A 7,384-nucleotide genomic window follows, 5' to 3' on the forward strand; every position below is an offset into this window, starting at 1 on the left:
TGTGTGGCCTTTTATTCCACAATATTGACATTTAATTATAGGTTTGTTGGTTTTCTTATACTCAGTATTATTGTCAGTGCTATTTCTTGTTTTGTTTTGATAGGGTCGGCTATGGTCTCTATTGAACTGTTTGTTCCATGGTTTGTTACTATGATCCTCCTGTTTCACTTGCGTGTTCCGAGTGATTGATCGGCTCGTTCTATTTGAGTACTGAACTTTAGGTGTACCTGGACTCTGAGCAGCAGCAGCGTAGTATGGTTCCTTCAATGTTCTGCTAAGGGGTGTCAATGGATGTGCGCTGTTAAAGTTTTCTGCGTAGATTTTTAATTTGTCCAAGTTTTCTGGCTTTCTCTCTTTAAAGAATGCGACTAAATCTGGGTTGCAAGCTTGATAGATTCGATTCTTCAGCGTGAGATAGTAAAGGCCTGCAAAGTCGTCTTGTTTTACGTTTGCCAACTCAAGCCACCGATTTAGAAATTGAGTAATTCGGTTCACGAATGTATTAAAGTCTTCTCCACTTTCCGGTTTTGCAGTGTGAAACCTTTCCTGGTAACCATCTTCCGTTAATCTAAATCTTTTTAGTAGAGCGTCTTTAATTTTTCCATAGTCATCTGCATCTTCAGTTGTTAAGGTATAGAAAACTTTTAGCGGTTCTCCAGATAAGCAGTTAATCAAGGCTGTGGCCCATTTGCTTTCTGGCCAACGATAACCTTTAGCCTGAACTTCGAATCGGTGTAAGAAGGATTCTAAACAGTCTGAGCGTTCATCGTATGTTGGCATGCGTGGAAGTTTCACGAAAAATTCATCACTATTATTATGTTTTCTTTCATGACCGGTTTTTGTTTTTTCAATTTCCAGCATCATTTGGGTCCTTTTGGTTTCTTCTTCTGCTAATGCTATTTGTCTTTTTAGTTCCCTTTCTTGGACTCTTTCTTCTCGTTCTTCTCTACGTATTCTTTCTTCGTGTTCTTTTTCTTCTCTACGAATTCTTTCTTCATTTTCTTCTCTACGAATTCTTTCTTCGTGTTCTTTTTCTTCTTTACGAATTCTTTCTTCATTTTCTTCTCTACGAATTCTTTCTTCATTTTCTTCTCTACGAATTCTTTCTTCATTTTCTTCTCTACGAATTCTTTCTTCATGTTCTTTTTCTTCTTTTACTTTCTCTTCGCACCATGAAAATATTCTTTCCTGGGGTATTTCTAAGTCCTTTGCGAGACTTAAGTATCTTTTATATGCTTCCATGTTGTAATAAATTAGTTACGATATTTTATATATATTATATTGACAGGATACTGTTACTGACTGTTTTATTTATTTACACTTACTGGAATGAACTGTTCTATTTTTAGAAATCTCTCTCTCTTATTTCAACTTATTATGTATGTTGAATTTGATGCCTTTTATCGTTATATCTTATAAAGCAATGTGTCAATACAATGCGGAGTTATTATGATTTGTGTCAATAACAATGTGTCAATCGCGTGTACTCTAAACTATGTTACTACGAAAAATGTATCACCAATGTGTGTGACTCGTCGTTAGTTTGTGTACAATTATTCGCAATGACGCTAATGTACTAGAGTGTGATAACAATAATAGGATGCCAAAATAATCCCAAGTTATCTATCACTAAATATAACACGACGGCTAGTAGACTCCTTTTATTATTATTTAGTTTTTAAAGACTCACTTTTCAGAACATAATATATAAGTGGTTTTCGGTAACAGTAATATGCCAAAAATGCATTTAAAACAAATCACTATGCAAAACAAATCACGATGTCTATAGTTACTATGTGATGCCCAACTCATGTAAAAGAGAATAATGAAGGATATATTTACCAACTCAGTTCGTGGCTGGGACCTCTCTCTTGTTCAATGGTTGTTCAACAATTGTAATTAGGCATTGAAGAGTGTTTAACAGTGATGTCTGAAATACAAAACAATAAAATATCGTAAGATTTACAATAGTTACAAAATGTGTTCACAACACTGAGTGATTGGATGACAGGTGAATGAATCGTTATGGAATGTAAACATATTGAAAACAATTCATGAATGAGGCAAACAACAAAATGAAATGAGTGATATAATAACAAAGTGGACAAGGAATGAATGAATGAATGAAAAACTGAGTGAATAGATGAATGAATGAATGGATAATGTATGAATGAAAGAATGAAGGGAGGAATAAATGTATGAATGATTGGATAAATGAGTGAATAAACGGATGAATGGATGAATGGATGAATGAATGAATGAATGAATAAATAAATGAATGAACAATGAATGAATGAATAATTTATAAATGAATAAATGAATGAAGGAATGAATCAATAAAATGCTATTCAATTTGAATGAAAGAATGAATGGATAAATTGCTATTCCATTTAAATGAAGAAATGAAAAAGAAAAAAATTAATCCTGTAAATAGGGAGTTCAATTAAAATATGATCAAGTGGGGCAATTAAGAGTTTTACAATTTAAACTTTAAAGTTAGATGAAATAGATATAAGTAACTAAATAAATTCAATTCTTTATATGTGTCCCCTCCAAAATGTCATGGTCTCAAGTGAGTAAAGAGCTACTCGACTATGCATAAAGATATATGTAGAATGAGGCCCCAGAATTTACTAGTTACTATAAATGAAAAACAATTAACGATTTGTTTACAATGAAATAAAAATAATGATGAAATTTAATTAAAAGAGATAAACAGTGATCGTGGCAGTTACAAATAGAGATATGAATATTTTACGTAACTTATGATAATATGTCAGGTTCGTAAGTTTACGTTTCCAGGCAGTTGATGGGCTTGGATGATCTATTCCTCTGATAATAGGATTGGACTCGTAAAATTCCACTTCCAGGCAATTGGTAAGAGGTTATAGTGTAGTACAGCGGGCTTGGGTTTGATCCTTGAAGATTATACAATCAAAGTTAAAAGCTCCGGCGTCTTAATGGTGTAGATATAATATCTACAAAGTCCCAAAAGATAAAAATCTTACAATATATATATAGGAATAGAGTGACTGGCCGTCCGGCATAGATTGTGGAGAGAAAGTGAGTGTAGAATATTAGACCTATCAGCTTTTATAATAAATGGCTACGTGACAGAATGTAGAACGAAAAGTATTCACTAATTAGAAATTAATTCGAGGGAAGGCTATAAAAGGAAAGACGATCTAATATTAGAAGGTAAAGTTTATCTAAGCCTACCGAAATATAACTGGAGTGAGATGAATTCAGTTCTTAATAAAATAAAATTTAATAAGATAATTGTGAACAATCTTTACTGTGACAATCATGGGCTTGGGATTATAGTTAACAGCAGTTTTAAGTCCCCGCCACGTGTCCCGTATATCCCCAGAAGAAAAGCATTTTTCAATTTTTTTTTGTACTTGTCTCTACAACTAGATATTATTCTCTTTATCTCTTTTTGTTTTGTTTTCAGATCTTTTTTTTTTGTTTCCACTAGTAAAGAGAGTTTTCTTTTGGTTCAATAAAAGTTTTAGATCTTTTGTTATCCAAGGCTTATTGTTAGGATAATATTTTATTTCTTCTTTACAAGACACTAGCTGTTCACAGAATTTTAAATACTCACTCACGCAATCATTCAGCTCATCCATACTATCACATGATTCGATAAAAACATTCCAGTCAGTGCATTCAAAACAACCACGCTAATCTTCACTCACACTTCCGTTCCAGATCTGTACACTTTTCTTTACTGGTTTTACACGTTTAAAAACAGGGTGGTAGGTGGGGAGTAGCAGGAGCATGCAGTGGTCAGATAAACCTAATGGGGCACGGGGTAAACATTTATAACTATTTTTAATATTACACAGGAATAAATCTAATGTTTTTTTGCCCCTTGTCTCGCAGTACACGTATTGATGAAGTCCAGGGAGAGTGAAATCGTTACATTGGTTAAAATCGCCAGTGACCATCAATACGGCATCGGGTGACTTAATTTGAATGTCCTGTATTTCTTTCCTCAAAATATTTTTCGCTGTGGTGTGTCTGATGATGGTGGAATGTAGACGTTGATGTTGATGACATGAGTATATTCCCGGGGTAGATAATATGTTTGTGACGAAACAGTAATAACTTCAATATATTCGTCACAATACATTTTCTTTATCTGACACCCCCAGTTCGTTTATTTACATTAGTCCGATCTCCTCGAAATAGTGAATATTGTTCAATATCAAAACATGATGATGGTATGTGAGGAGAGAGCCAAGTCTCTGTTAAAGCTATTATGGAGGCTTGACGATAGTCACTATTGTAATTACACAGTGAAAACAGTTCATCAATTTTATTCTTCAGTGATCTTACATTACCTGTCACTACACAGGGTAAAAATGGACGAAAAGGCCGTCTGTTGAATTTTGTTTTTATTCCTCTTTTTCTCCCCCTCTTTCTTACTTTAATAAACGATGTGTCAATAGTGGGTGGTGGGGCTGACACGGGTTGGAGGGATCGGAGAGAGTCTCTGGAGTATATGTTATTGATAGGCTTTTGGCAGCAAAATCACAGGCTAAAACACCATTTATGCTTGTAAATATACTAATAAATATAGAAATCAGGAACAATATATACTTCACATCCATTTTGAATAAAAATTAGGCGTAAATTCCGGCGATTGAATGATAAATGAATAAAAATATGTGTAGAAAATACGTAATATTCACAACACGTCTGTTGTCGCCGGAAGCCAGCGACACATATAATTCCGGGATTTTGAGATTTTCTCATAAAGTTTCCGATGATTTTTCAGTGACAGACATTTTCACTGAGTAAAGCTCAGGTCAAATGGTGGATCCATTTTGTGTCATACTTTAACACCTGTGCTCAGTTGCACGAATTTTGATGATAATCCCATTGGACAAACTGGCGCCAGTTGTCAAAATTGAGACAAGGCAATTGATGGTCGAAAAGGAATGAGGGTGAGGGAGGGGGGTAAATTAGTCTAGATTTTATTTGTAAGTGGGTCAAGAGTGGTAGTACCGTTATAGGTCCGTTTAAAAATATAATTATTAATAATTTATCCCTAACTTGAAAAAAAGTCCCGATAACTAAACTACTCTCCCTCTCTTTCTCTCTCTCTCTCTCACTCTCTCTCCCTCTCTCTCTCTCTCTCTCTCTCTCTCTCTCTCTCTCTCTTCCTCTTTCTTTTTCACTCTCCCCCGCTGTCACTCTTTCTTTTTCCCACACTCTCTTTCTGTTTCTCTTTTTCTATCTTTCCCCTTATCCATATGTCTTTCAACCATTCTTCCATTAATTTATCATGTTTACTTTATAAACGTCATCTGATTATAGAGAGATGAGATTAATACGTTACGACTGTAATTGGTGCTCAACTTACTTTACCCTTTTTACCTTTGCTTATACCATGTTTTACAATTTTAATTTATTAAAGATAGTCTTATTTGTAAGATCCGTAACCACTGGTTTACAGTAACAAAGATAAAACAAGTAAAAGCAAATACTTTCAGGCCTTTTGACCAAAAGTTAATTTTAAATCTATTGAATAGAAGGTATTTTGAAAAAATCGTTTTAAGGAAAGGACAATTCATTTTTTAAATGATATAAAGTGAGCTATATATTTACTATTAAGAATAAATGTACACTATAGAAATAGTAATGTAGAATATGAAACCATGATATTTTATGTTATGATTTTGTTTGGGTTTGATCGATGGACCGATACATATTCCACCTTTTTGACAAATTGTCATTATCATCACTGATTATATCAAACACGATTCAATTATATAATATATATATATATATATATATATATATATATATATATATATGTATGTGTGTATGTGTGTGAGTGTGTGCGTGTATGTGTGTGTGTGTGTGTGTGTGTGTGTGGTTGTGCATGTGTGTGTACAAAATTTTCACAACAAAGTTTGCTTTTAAGCATTGAAATGATTTTGCCTTTATGACATTGTGAATCCAAGTTTAAATGATAGCACCTTAATTGTGGCCAACACGATAATTATATTGTAATGCCTTGTTTGTCCTGAAAAAAATATCCCATGGAATGAAACGTAGGTCACCAAGTTCAAATGATTGCGGTAGTCTTTTGAACAGAAAGATCTAAAAAAATGTTTTGATGTCACAGACCATGACCGCTTTTATAATGCTTACTAGCTGATCAGCTCATAGCAGCCTTTGTTTACTCTGCCGTACTATAGATAAAACGCTTATTTAAAAATTTGGCCAGAAAAGTCGTACTTCAAATATCGATCGATTTAACTGACCCTCATCTTGGCCAAAACTCTCAAACCTGGGACTTCGCTTGACACTGATTACAGATTGCGTAAACAATGGTGGAGGACGACCATGAAGTTAACAGTAATGTATTTCGAAAAATGTTCGATGGTGTTCTTAGTACTATTATAAACAGCCCACTTTCCACTTTTTTTTTGTATCGACACAATATATTGCTATGGAAGTATTATATTAAGCCATGAGAGCTACGCTGCCGTTTTATTAAAGAACACAGTATGTGCTATTTGGTTAACATTGCATATACTGTGTTTTTAAATCAACGGCAATGCGGTAGAAACCAGTAAGTTTATCACGATAGTAACAGAGGAGAGGACATTCAAAACCTGCTTAGTCAAGTCCAGATAGAAATTGAGTTAACACTCTTTAGCAATCGTTTTGGCACATTAGAATCATTAGGAAAATAATAATTTTCAAAGCAATCAGGTCATTGTTCCCCGTTAGGTATTTTGTTAATTACTTTTACAGGCCACAGCCGTTCATTTTTATGACCAGTTCTCATTAAATCATATCAATCAATAAACGGTTAAGTTTATACATAGTTTTGTGTGTTGGTACGTTTTATCCGGCTGGTGGATATTATGAGTAATTTAGCTAAAAGCATAGCATTAACAAGACAAACAAGATATGTATTTTTCTCTTTTAAGTCATAAAATAAATAACAAAAAATTGCACTTTTCCTTGAATGATGAATTATGCTACTTAACCGGTTTTGTGAGTTTACTCCTCATTTATCACCATTAAAAAATATAAAACAGTTCACTGTTCTTTTTCATGCTGGCTAGAACTTTTCATATACCTTGTGATCAGAATGTGTGAAAGTCAAAACATTATCAAATTTATGGGGTTTTTTTCCCTCTGGATACCCTTTATGCTCGTCGGAGAAATATTTCATACGGGTGTTCGCCATTGTTCCCATAGTTTAGAGCCATGTAAAAAAACATAGGTTGTCTCATAACCAGTAAAATTAGTACCCTTGAAAAATACGCACTTAGAAATTTAGCCATTGGATTCGTCCTTCCAATGTCAATCGATTTAAATGACCCTCATCTTGGGCAAAAACTCTCAAACCTTGGAC

The 7,384-nt window shown here is 33.9% G+C and overlaps 1 protein-coding gene across 1 annotated transcript in view; it reads right to left on the reverse strand.

Annotated features, from left to right (window-relative positions):
* LOC144976938 (Y+L amino acid transporter 2-like) overlaps positions 1-6,007 on the reverse strand; it is a 48,544-nt gene extending 42,537 nt beyond the window's left edge. The window contains exon 1 of the mRNA XM_078921563.1: positions 5,991-6,007. The gene's annotated coding sequence lies outside the window, so the exon portion shown is untranslated. The remainder of the gene's footprint in view (positions 1-5,990) is intronic.
* Positions 6,008-7,384: the final 1,377 nt, after the last annotated feature.

This window comes from Berghia stephanieae, chromosome 7 (genome assembly GCF_034508935.2).
Source record: "Berghia stephanieae isolate SIO BIC M18660-M18661 chromosome 7, UCSD_Bste_1.3, whole genome shotgun sequence".
NCBI lineage: Eukaryota > Metazoa > Mollusca > Gastropoda > Nudibranchia > Aeolidiidae > Berghia > Berghia stephanieae.